This window comes from Coffea arabica, chromosome 6c (assembly GCF_036785885.1).
Source record: "Coffea arabica cultivar ET-39 chromosome 6c, Coffea Arabica ET-39 HiFi, whole genome shotgun sequence".
NCBI lineage: Eukaryota > Viridiplantae > Streptophyta > Magnoliopsida > Gentianales > Rubiaceae > Coffea > Coffea arabica.
The window spans coordinates 58,277,760-58,291,260 of record NC_092320.1 but is presented as its reverse complement, the minus strand read 5'-3'; the positions used below and the strand labels follow the sequence as shown (position 1 = coordinate 58,291,260).

Here is a 13,501-nt window from a genome sequence, read left to right as displayed (position 1 = left end):
CTTTGAGATGCACGGCTGAAATGGAGGGAAAAGAAGAGATGTTGCACACCACTTTGGTTGAGGAATTGAAGGGTTTTGATCTAGTGTGATGCACCCATGAGGAGCTCAATAATGTGTGGCCCAAAATGCTCCAAAAGTCAACTAAGGATAGTGCGCGTACACGCGCGCTTTGTGCTCAATTTCTTTCGAGTTCATTTCACTAGTGCCCTAAACCTCTAATGTACTTTCATTTATACTAATATTATTCATTCTTAATAGTCTAAAATTTCTCAATTAATCGCACGTGTAAAAACGCGCATTTCCAAATTAAACGCGATAACGCGAGACCTCCAAGAAATTTTTATAACGATAGTACTAATAACTATCATTTGAGTACTTAAACATAAAATTACCTATTTTAGAACCATTATACAAGTCTCCAATTTTCCAAACTTATTATACTCTCAATCGGTTAAAATTTCCAAACGCGTTTTCACTTTTTCACTAAACGAGCCTCCAAAAAAAATTAATTTTTGAAACAAGTCACTTTAAAAATATAATAAAGCTATAATTCCATATATTTAGGTCTAATAAGGTTGAAAAATAATATTCGGGACAAATATCTAAATAAATAATTAATTGAGCCAAAATTGGGGTTTAAAATAAGAATTTTACGAGTTCTCACAGTTTATGGTGAATATCGGGCCGATCTCACAGAGAGCAACTTTGCAAGTACTAGGTCCTTACTTAATCTATTATTTAGACTAATAAACGATTTAAGCAAGAGAAGTAATAATTACTACTATCTAACTAGTTTTACTAGATATTTTCAAGGTCAATGGAGAAAGTTTACTAAAGAATTGATTCTAGGGATATAGATTTAGCTTATAGCATCAAGAATACAAATGAATAAATTTACCTCTTGCTACAACTCTTATTTAACTAGAGATTCATTTCCAATAGTACCAAATCTCATTCTCATGATGAAATGGCCTAAACTAGACTAGTTTTCCCTATTCTCATGGTAAATAACTAGATCTACTTTTGTTTTCTTCATGAAATGCAAATTTAATCCACTTAAGTGTACCTCTATTATCATGAGTCTACTATTCAAGCTTTATTTATGTTATTCCATCATTATTACCAACTTTCATTGAATAATAATAAATAAAAACTTGTCATTGGTTATCAAGCAACAACAAGTGATAAGCATGCATAAATAGACAAGTTAATATAAGGTGTAACAAGTGTAAATCATATTCACTTCATATCAAATAACCATAAGATTCATCTACCCCCTAGATCTAGAACTTTAGCTACTCATATAATATATAACAAAAAAGAACATAGTTTCATTGTTTGAACATGATAAGAGAATATTTAACGTACATTTTGTACAAGTTTAGCATGAACTTTTGGTATGTTTTGAGAAGTTTAAAGCCATATTTGAACTCTTTTGGTGATAATTACTTAAACATTGTTTGAGTGTTCAAAACTTAATTAATGAGTGGATTAATGCGTTAATTTTGTAAAATTGTGAATGATATTGATATATGAAATTCATGCACGAGATGAAGGAAATGTAAGGATCGTCTAGAGGATAAAGTACAAAAGAAACTAGGAGCAAAAATGAAGAAAAAAGGAAAGCAGTGAAAAAATGGAAATTGATCAACACGGATCTGAGCCCGGATCTGTGTGAACAAAGGGCGATCCGAGCCCTCGTCTGCACTTCTAGAGCAGTGCATCCGAGGTCAGACGATCCGAGCTCGGATCATTAAGAGAAAGGCCTCGGATCTTTCTGCACCCTTCGGATTTAAGGTTCGGATCTGCCTTTCTCTTCTGCAAGTGGCACAACCGTTTTTCTCACCTTTCACACAACTTTCCAACTATCTTGGGAGAGAGAATTCGGTAGCACATGCTTCTGCAACAAAAGGAAAGACAAAATAAGTTATTGACAAGTCAAAACAACATTTCTTTTGACTTCCTTTACAAAATCTGAGTGATTGAAATCATGAAGGAGAAAAAAAAAGTGTCTTTCTATCACTTTTATGCAGAAACACAAGGGAGAAGCCAAACATCACCATACGTAGCTAGTTTTTCTTCTGGCAACAAGTTTCTCTCTAATTAGGAGTTCTTGGGGAAGCATTTGGAGTTTTTACTTGTAATCATCTTGTACAAGAACATAGCAGAAAATTGAGGGCTTCACCATCAATTGGCTAAGCTTTCCTTTATTTTTCTTGTATTTGTACTTTATGATGTTTTGCATTAATAAACTTGTGAGTGTGATTGTTAAATCATTCATGAGTAGCTAAACTTCTTAATCTAGGGAGTAGATGAAACTTATGATTAAATGATATGAATTGAATGTGATTTACACTTGTTGTATCTTGTATTGACTTGTCTATTTGTACAGTTGTAATTACTTGTTGTTGTTTGATCATCAATAGCATGTTTATAGTTGTTATTAGTCAATGAGAATTGGTAGTAACAATGGAAAAACATGAGTAGAACTTGAGTTGTATGTTCATGAAAATAGAGATACACTTAAGTGGATTACTTAGCATTTCATGAAAGAAAACAGAGTAGAACTAGTATTTCACTATGAAAATAGGGAAAACTGAACTACTCTAGGCCAATGCATCATGAGAATGAGACTTGATAATATTGGAAATGAATCCCTGGTTAAACAAGAATAATAACAAGAGGTTAATCTATTCATTTGTATTGTTTATGCCATAAGTGGAATCTATATCCCTAGATGTAAATCTTTAGTGAATTTATCTCCATTCTATCTTGCATTTGTTAAAACAGATTGTAGGTAATAGCTTCTATAAATTCTCTGCTCAAATCCATTATAAGTCTAAATAATAGAGAAAATAAGGACCTGGTACTTGTAAACATTGCTTCTTGTGGGATCGACCTAATACACACCCTACATTACGATTTCGGCCTGTATACTTGCAGTCAACGGGTATAAAATTGGATTTAAACTTGCATTGATATAAAAATCCCATCAAGTGTTTGGCGCCATTGCCGGGGAACGACAATATTAGAGCCTAATCATCTCTATTAATTTAGATATTTCCATTGTTTTTATTCAAGTTGTTTATAGTTGCTTTTAATAATTAAAATTGCAAAATTTCTATTGTTTTTAGTTGTAGTGTATGCACCGATCAAATCGAGAAACTACACCTTTTGATCATGAAATTGAGAGGACACTATGGAGACAAAGGAGGAATATACCGCATCAAGAGGAATAAGAGGTTTGGCAGCCGATAGAAGAAATTGATAGAATTACCATTTGAGGAAGAAATGGCGGAAAATGACCCAAATAGGAGAATTCTACGAGATTTTGTTTTACCGGGAACACAAGGTTCTCAAACTAGTATTGCAAGGCCAATAGTAAATGCTAATGATTTTGAGATTAAATCATCACTGATTCAAATGGTACAACAATTTCAATATGGAGGTAATGCTACCAAAGATCCAAATTCTCACTTGTCAACATTTCTTGAAATCTGTGATACAATTAAATTCAATGGTATTAGTGATGATGCAATTAAACTTCGACTGTTTCCATTCTCGCCAAGGGACAAAGCCAAGGTTTGGCTACAATCTCATTCTCCAAACACTTTTACTACTTAGGCTGAATTAACTAAGGCGTTTCTAAATAAATTCTTTCCACCTGGAAAAACTGCTAAACTTAGAATGGATATAACTAGTTTCTCTCAACAGGAAGGAGAAACATTGTATGAAACTTGGGAGCACTATCGGGAACTGCAACAAAGATGTCCTCATCATGACTTACCAGATTGGCTACTAGTCTAAACATTTTACAATAGTCTCACCTATCCAACAAAGACGCATGTAGATGCGGCAGCGGGAGGAGCATTGATGGGAAAGACAGCCGAGGAAGCTCAACAATTGATTGAAGAAATGGCTGTTAATAACTATCAATGGGCAAACGAACGAGGTAATATAAGGAGAACCGCAGGTATGCTCGAAGTAGATACCTTGAATATGTTAAGTGTAAAAATGGATAATGTGGTTAAGATGCTTAATAGGCACGTTGGTTCTAGCTCTAATCAAGGAGTAATTGTTACATGTTGTACTACTTGCGGCGGAGATCATGATGATTCTATGTATTTTAGTAGTGAATAGGTTCAATATCTTAACAATTACAACCGTCCACCCTAAAACAATTCATACTCCAATACCTATAATTCAGAATGGCGTAATCACCTGAATTTTGGATGGAAGGATCAAGGGAACCAACAAAGACCAGTTAATCCACTGGATTTTCAACCGAAGCAATCACTTCCAGAGTCCAAACCAGCTTGAAAATTGGCAATTGAGAAGCTGGGAAATATATCAAATGATAAAATTGAAAAGTTAGCCAGTGCCACTACTCAACGGTTTGAAAGAATTGAAGGAAGGATGGATCAACTCACCAATATGTACAGGAATGTCGAGGTTCAATTATGGCAAATAGCAAATGCGGTTAACAATCGCAACCAAGGGGATTTATCTAGCAAGAATGAGGTGAACCAAAGGAGCATGTGAAGGCTATAACACTCTGTAATGGTAAGGAAGTAGGTGAGCGCCTGTAGTTGAATGTGAGAGAGAATGTGAAAGAAGAGAGAACAAGCAATTGAGTGAGTTAAGAGAGAATAGTAAGAAAATTAAAGAGAAAGAAAAGGTGGAAGAAAATGAGCCACTGATATGAAAGTGATACGAAATATAGGCCGCTTATGGGCCATGTTTCGGGCTGCAAGAGAATGAATCTTTTAGTAATAGTTTAGTAGTTTATTTTCTAGATTTCTATTTTATTTGGTAGGAATAAGTTCGGTCCAAGACCTCATGTTGAGTTGGATCCGATTTATAGAGTCTAGACTCACTATTACTTAAGTTGGTTAATTAGCTTTTATTGGGTTATGTTGGGCCAGCTTAAAGCCTTCATTGGGTCGATTATAAGCTGTCCATTAGTTAGCCTTAACTATGATTAGTGAGTCATTAGTTTAGTTGTCAAGTCGAATAAGGAAATTTGCATTGTTTCCAACTTAGTTTAGGTTTGCTTCTTTGTAAGGCTATAAATAGCCAAGCTTTGATAATTTCAGGGGAGACAATTATGAAAGAAAATTGAGAGTTTCATCTCTTTCTTGTTCCTTGGGAACGTCCCTTGATACAAAGTGAGTCGAATCTCCTTGTTCAAGTCTTGGCTTATCAAACAAGAATCACACTCGTTTGTGGCGCCGTTCTACCAAGAGTCAAGAGTGTTCGCAACTTAGAGGGTTAGATTGGGTCGAAAGGAATTTCACCAACCAAACCTGGAAATTATCCATCAAGGTCTTGGGAATCATGAGGATGAATTTCACCACCGTGGAGGGATTCGTATCAGTTGGCATCAGAGCTAGTTGATGGTTTTCCAGGTTATATCTTCTTAATTCAGCCTGTGTGTCGTGTCTTCAATTCGTAGTTGTGTCTTGCCTTGTTTCTTATTCGGTTAATGCAGCCCAAAAAAAAAAACCGCTAGTGTTCTTAGTTTGTCGCGTCCTTATTGCCGTTTCTATTGAATCTTGTGCAATCTGTCCGTATCTTGTTTCTTGCCAATTTCTATTGAGTCTTGTGCTAAATCTGCTCATGTCTTGCTGCTATTATTTCCACCATTTATGCCCAGCAAATTGATCTGCCAGTCAGTGATGATATTGGCGTCCAAGTCGCACCATATTGAGTCATTAGGATTTTCTGTTTTGCCACACTTGTCATCGTGACTTGCATTGATAAATCTAACCGAATTGTCTCCTCATTGTTTGTGCGTGTTTATTGATCAGTAACTTGCTATCTTGTTGTCCTCGTGATTACCTCCAATCGGAGTCAAAAAAAAAACAACAAAAAAAAGACAACAAACCCAAAAACCGAATCTGTTTGTTTCGCTAGGAAAAGGTTAGCCGCCAACCTGATTCTTGTTGTTGCTTGCACAAAAAAAAAAGGAAGGGAAGAAGACAGCGAATAATCTCATTAAGTTCTTCGATTTCGGTATCAAAATCTGAGTTACTTGGAATTCTTGATTGTTTACAACACGATCTTGAAGTTCTTGAAGCTTCGGTGGAGATTCTTGAACCCGTGAAACCCCAAACTGTCTTGAATCAAAAAACCGAGGGACTTGGGCTATTGAGGGAGTGAAACCTTTATCAAAGTTGTGCTTCTTGAATTGTGGAAACTGATTCTTGAATTCTTGAACGAAGCTTTGAGGATTGTTGGGCGTTAGGAACCAAATCTCGAACCAACCAGGCTGCCCAAAAGAACAAAAACAATTTTCCAGCCGCACCCTAGTTGCTTCAAGTTCTTGGCTGTCTAAAAAAAAAAAAAAAAGGGAAACATTCAGCCACGAAAATTGACCTTGAAGACCTCCCGAAATTGATTGTTGGGGGTGTCAAAAGCATCCCAAACAGCTGAACATCATCAGCCCCCAAAACAACCACTAAACCCTACTCCAAGTCCAAGTTGGATTAGGTTAGCTTAGTCCTAATTGAACCAGCTGTCCAAGTTGTTTTGAATTTCATTTTTGATAGCCAATCAAATCCTTATTGAGATAGGAAGGGGGGGAATATTTTCAGGGTTAATCCAAGAGCTTTCGCTTGTCAATACTTCCTAAATCTGGTGCAACAATAACAAGCGGCAACAACATCCTTCGGCTAGTGTCTTGAGTCCAATCATTGTAGTTTTCTTTGAGTCAGTTGTTAGCCTATATGCTCTCGAAATTCCAGTCATAAACATCCGTCTTAAGGACCAGGTTTTGTGTCTCAAATTTCCAGTTTTAAGTCTTGTGTGAAGCTAGTTGACTTCTTGGGGAAATTGTTCTAATTTCTTCAAGGGAAGCAAGCGGGGCCTTGAGGACAAATTTGTGAGGACTACTTGAGGGAAAAATTAGAGTGAAAACACGAGTGACGAGCGCATACATGTGAGCTTGTGTGTTGTGAGGAATTTCTTTTCTCTACTAACCAATTTTGCAGGTCACTTAACCATGCCTCGTGGAGTTGCATCTCATTCATATCATCAAGAATTCTTAGAGAACGAGCCTCTTAAGAGGAGGGGTTCCAAACGAACTACTTCCAAGTACTCTAGTTCCACGCAGTCAATCTCTGAGCATTCACAACATGAGTTTCATTCACTTCAGGAGGAAATGGATCATTTTCGTGCCTTGTGCGTATATGAATGTTATAAGCGTACTTGTAATGAGTATGAGGAGGAGCAAAGGAGTTTGCATCGAGCATCTAAGCCAAGGTCTTCATCAAGCAAGCGAGCATCATCTAAGGAGTGTTGTGACAGTCGAGTCATGAATTCTCGAATTGAATCTAAGCCTCGTGAATCAAAGGCTGATTTCCGAAGCCGGACTAAAGAATTAGTTGACTCTATGATGGGAGAAATTAGCCAGGTGCTGAATTCATATTTTGAGCAACTTACTCATGTGTCAACCAATGGTGGTAAAGATGTTCCTTCTAGTCCACCATTGATCGAAGAAATATCTATGAATGCTAGCAATGAACTTGAGATTGAAAACCTTGAAGTCCCATCTACACAAGTTAGTTGTCATGAGCTAGTTGAGAAGGAAGACAAGGAAGTGCGCTGACTTTGGGAAACAATGTGAGGGCTTATTCTTCTAACGAACTTACCTTTGTTTTGTTTAGCTTTTCTTCTTTTATGCAGGTTAAGCAAGGAGAGATTGAGTTGATCATGGCATGTTCTATCCCTAAATCCATTGGCAAATATCAGAATTTTCATGGAGTTTGCATCTTAAGTGTTGTATCCCTTTACTATCTATTGATATTCAACTTCACCCAAGAGCCTGCTTTACTTGTTGGGAGGTGTAATGAAGTTTCAAAGGGAGTTGTTGCACTTGAATCTTGTCCTTTGCCTCCTTACCATTTTGCAACAAGTGTCCCAAATGATGATCAATCTAATGAAGTCGATCATGTTCAAAGTGTTCTTCAATTTGTCAGTTGCATTAGGGAGGATCCAAGAAGATGTGACCTTGCTGCCAGTGAACCATACATTTTACCTTGCATCATGGAACCGAAGCTATATGTGTTATCTTCGAGAAGTCGTTGGAGTAAAGCCTTGAGTTTTCCATGGCTGATTGTGAGTAATTTCAAGTTGACCAAGAGATATGTGCACCGAATTATAATAATCAGGACGTATGCAAATATCATTTATTCTAAGAGAGCCAATATGTGGAGATTTGAGGTTTCATTCTGCCAACTCTTGTTAGTACTATTCATTTCCAACCACGATTTGAGGACAAATCTTTTTCAAGAGGAGGGGAATGATATGAAAATGATACGAAATATGGGCCGCTTATGGGCCATGTTTCGGGTTGCAAGAGAATGAATCTTTTAGTAATAGTTTAGTAGTTTATTTTCCAGATTTCTATTTTATTTGGTAGGAATAAATTCGGTCCAAGACCTCATGTTGAGTTGGATCCGATTTATAGAGTCTAGGCTCACTATTACTTAAGTTGGTTAATTAGCTTTTATTGGGTTATGTTGGGCCAGTTTAAAGCCTTCATTGGGTCGATTATAAGCTGTCCATTAGTTAGCCTTAACTATGATTAGTGAGTCATTAGTTTAGTTGTCAAGTCGAATAAGGAAACTTGCATTGTTTCCAACTTAGTTTAGGTTTGCTTCTTTGTAAGGCTATAAATAGCCAAGCTTTGATAATTTCAGGGGAGACAATTATGAAAGAAAATTGAGAGTTTCATCTCTTTCTTGTTCCTTGGGAACGTCTCTTGATACAAAGTGAGTCGAATCTCCTTGTTCAAGTCTTGGCTTATCAAACAAGAATCACACTTGTTTGTGGCGCCGTTCTACCAAATTCCTTGGTTCGCTAATTCGTTAAGTTGCGGGTTGTGATCGTATCAAGAGTGTTTGCAACTTAGAGGGTTAGATTGGGTCGAAAGGAATTTCACCAACCAAACCTGGAAATTATCCATCAAGGTCTTGGGAATCATGAGGATGAATTTCACCACCATGGAGGGATTCGTATCAGCCACAAATTGGAGATACAACACCAATTCCACCGTTGCCATTTCCAAAAGTTTGTCAACATTTTCAAACAATTACATATTAACATTCCTTTTGTTGATGCTATTTTGCAGATTCCTTCATATGCAAAGTTTTTCAAGGAGATAATGACTAAGAAAAGGAGGTTAGTAGATAGTGAGACAAGTGCATTAACGGAAGAATGTAGTGCCATCATACAAAACAAATTGCCACCAAAGTTGAAAGATCCAGGGAGTTTCACAATTCCTTGCACTATTGGTAATGTAGAATTTTCTAAAGCACTTTGTGACCTTGGTGCGAGTGTGTCATTGATCCCTTTAACTGTGGCTAGGCAATTGGAGTTGAAAGAGTTAAAGCGTACTAACATTTTTTTACAATCGGCTGACAGGTCTATTAGACATCCAATGGGCATATTGGAGAATGTGCTCAGTAAAGTACAGAAATTCATTATTCCTGTTGATTTTGTTGTTTTAGATATGGAGGAAGATGTCAATGTACCTATTATACTTGGTAGACCATTTATAGCCACTGCAGGTACAATAATAGATGTTAAACGTGGTAAGTTCAAGTTCCAAATTGGTGAAGAGGAATTGGAGTTTGATCTAATTAAAGTGGAGAAATATCCCTCTTTTACCTACCATTTTTATTCTGTTGACATATGCGATGAATTGGCATTAGAGATGAGTCAAGCTAATCTTGGTGATGATTCTTTTGAACTTTGTCTTAATGGTGTAGGCTTACAAGAGAAACAAGTTGACAAAATGACTGAATTTTGCAGGCACAGGTTCCTTACAAAAGAAGGAATGTGTATGAGGAGCTAGAACTAAGCAAGTGATTACCGCTACCATCGTGTGAGCAAGCTCCATGGCTTGAGTTTAACCCGCTGCCTAAACACCTCAAATATGCATTTCTTGGAGAAAAAGAGACATTGCCGGTGATTGTAAATTCTATACTAGATGAGGAACAACTAGGCAAACTCTTACGTGTTTTGAGAAAGCATTTAAAGGCTATAGGATGGACAATTTCTGATATCAAAGGAATTAATCCAACTATTTGTATACACAGGATTTTGTTGGAAGAAAACTCTAAACTGGTGGTTGAGACTCAAAGAAGGTTAAATCAAATATGAAAGAAGTGGTAAGAGTAGAAATTCTTAAATGGCTGGATGCAGATATAATTTTTTCAATTTCTGATAGTGTTTGGATTTCTCCTATTCATGTAGTGCGAAAGAAATGGGAGATAACCATAGTACGTGGTAACAATGATGAAATGATTCTATTTAGAGTGGTATTTGGTGGCAAGTTTGTATAGATTATAGAAAACTGAATACAGCTATTAGAAAGGATCATTTCCCTCTTCATTTTCTTGATAAAATAGTAGAAAGATTAATCGGATATGAATTTTATTGTTTCTTGGATGGTTTTTCAGGATACAATCACATAGTCATTGCACCGGAAAATCAAGAGAAAATCACATTCACTTGTCCTTACGGCATTTTTGCATTTCGAAGAATGCCTTTTGGACTGTGTAATGCAACGATGCATGATGGCAATTTTCTCTGATTTTAATGAGAAAATTATGAAAATCTTTATGGATGATTTTTTTATATTTGGATCTACTTATGATCATTGTCTTAACAATTTAGATCTAATTTTGCAGAGATGTGAAGAAACAAACCTTGTATTCAATTGGAAAAAATGTCACTTCATGGTTTGTGAGGGTATTGTGCTAGGCCACAAAATTTCTTCAGAAGGTATTGAGGTAGATCAAGTCAAGATAGAAGTTATTGAGAGAATGCCTCCACTTATCAATGTGAAAGGCATTCGTAGTTTTTTTGGACACGTGGGATTTTATCGGCGGTTTATTAAGGATTTCTCCAAGATTGCTAAACCTTTATGTGAATTACTTGCAAAAAATGTTTCTTTTCACTTTAATGATGAGTGTTTATTTGCTTTTAATAGGTTGAAGAAGGAACTTGTCTCCACACCCATAATAGCAGCGCCAGACTGGAGCTTACCATTTGAATTGATGTGTGATGCAAGTGATTTTGCAGTTGGAGCTGTTTTTGGGCAAAAACATGATAAGCGATTTCATGTCATTTATTATGCAAGTAAAATGCTAAATGAAGCCCAAGTCAACTATGCAACAACAGAGAAGGAGTTGCTAGCAGTGATTTTTGCATTGGATAAGTTTAGATCGTACTTAGTAGGATCTAAAGTTATCATTTAGACCGACCATGCAGCACTCAAATATCTTTTAAATGAGAAAGATGCAAAACCTCGACTAATTCGATGGATTTTGTTATTGCAGGAATTTGATTTGGAGATCAAAAATAAAAAAGGATCCAAGAACTTAGTCGCTGATCATCTTTCTAGACTAGAAAACATACCTCAAGAAGACCATTCATCCACTAAAGAAGAATTTCCAGATGAGTTTTTAATGGCAATTTATAAGTCACCATGGTATGCTGATCTAGTTAACTTTGTAGTTAGTAGAGTGATACCAAGTGATTTGAATTCTCATCAAAGGAAAAAATTCTTAAATGATGCTAAACATTATTTTTGGGAAGAACCGTTCTTTTACAAACACTGTGTAGATGGAATAATTAGAAGATGTGCTCCGGAAGAAGAGGTACATAGTATTTTAAGGCATTATCTTACCCTTGAAACAGGAGGTTATTTTAGTACAACTAAAACCATAACAAAGATATGGCAATCTGAATTTTATTGGCCTACTATGTACCGAGATGCTAGAAATTGGGTTAAAAGTTGTGATCAATGCCAAAGAATTGGTCATATCTCAAGAAAGAATGAAATGCCTTTGACTACATATTTGGAAGTTGAGCTATTTGACGTTTGGGGCATTGATTTTATGGGACCATTTCCTAGCTCATATAATAATAAGTACATCATTTTAGCAGTTGATTATGTTTCTAAATGGGTGGAGGCCATTCCTTCACAAACTAATGATGCTAAAGTTGTGCTTAAGTTCCTTAAACGGAACATATTTTGTAGGTTTGGAGTCCCAAAGGCAATAATAAGCGATGAAAGTAAGCATTTTTGTAATAAAATTATTGACACCTTGTTGCTTAAATATGGATGCAGGCATAAAAAGTCACTTCCCTATCATCCTCAAGCTAATTATCAAGCTGAGTTGGCCAACCGGGAAATTAAAATCATTTTGGATAAAACTGTCAACCGATCGAGAAAGGATTGGACAAACAAACTTAAAGATGCTTTGTAGGCGTATAGAACGGCATTTAAAACGCCGTTAGGAATGTCTCCATATACGTTTGTTTATAAAAAAACGTGTCATTTACCTGTAGAAATAGAACATAAATCTTATTGGGCCATTAAAACTATTAATTTTGATTTTAAATCTGCAGGCAAAAAGAGAATGCTCGAACTAAGCGAATTGGAGGAATCGCGGTTAACCTCGTATGAGAATGCCAAGATTTACAAAGAAAAAGTGAAATTTTGGCATGATAAACACATTCTCCCTAAGCATTTTGAAGAAGGGCAGAAGGTGTTATTGTTTAACTCAAGGCTTAAATTATTCCCTGGAAAGCTTAAATCTCGATGGTCCGGGCCATTTGAAGTAGTTCGCACGTTTCCTTATGGAACAGTAGAAATAAAAGGAGAAAATGGTGCCTCATTCAAAGTAAATGGTCAAAGATTGAAGCCCTATTTGGCCGGATAAAAGGTTCCTAAAGGAGTAATTTACTCCTTAGGAAATGCAATAGAGAGTTAAAGAACCTATAGGAGAGTCGAGCTTAACGACTCTAAACAAAGCGCTTGTTGGGAGGTAACCCAATAATAATATTGCAGTTGTATGTTTTTATGTGTTTCTTACATTTTGTTGTTATTTGATTGACTAATTATATGTATTTCACGTGTTTGTAGGAGGTACCTGAGTTTCAACATCCATCTTGGAGGTGAAGAACAAGAGTAAAAAAAAGGAGGTTTTCTTACCAAATTGTGTTTTAAGTGCTTAAAATTCCCATGCATGTATACAATGTTGCATTTCCAGTATATTCAAGTGAGTTTCGGTGATAACATATTTATAAATGCTCATGGACTCATTTGAGGTGCATTTCATACCCAAAGGTGCCATTTTGGTGTAAAAGTGCAAAAATGATCAAAGAACATCACCCCTCGATTTGCAATATATATGTATTTGATGTGTTTTGAGAGGTTGAATATAGTGTTTATGGTATATTACATTTGCATGGGGAGTTGGAATTGATAAAAAGTTTGTCAAAAGCGTAATTTGGAATTGGCCGGAACAGGGAGAAAAAGTTTGAAAAATTGCAGTTTCTGCAATTAGTGTAGAAAAAGACAGATCTGAGCTCGGATCTGACTCAACCCAGAAGGATCCGACCTCGGATCAGTTGAGGATCAAAGGCGACAATAGTAGATACGAGCTCGGATCCAACAAAACCCAGTTGGATTCGAGGGTTCATC

At 36.3% G+C, this 13,501-nt stretch overlaps 1 non-coding gene across 1 annotated transcript; it reads right to left on the bottom strand.

The window, feature by feature from the left end:
- Positions 1-3,678: 3,678 nt before the first annotated feature.
- Positions 3,679-3,785, bottom strand: LOC113694410 (small nucleolar RNA R71). The gene has a single exon (XR_003449361.1). It is a non-coding gene; the product is annotated as a small nucleolar RNA R71 (small nucleolar RNA).
- Positions 3,786-13,501: the final 9,716 nt, after the last annotated feature.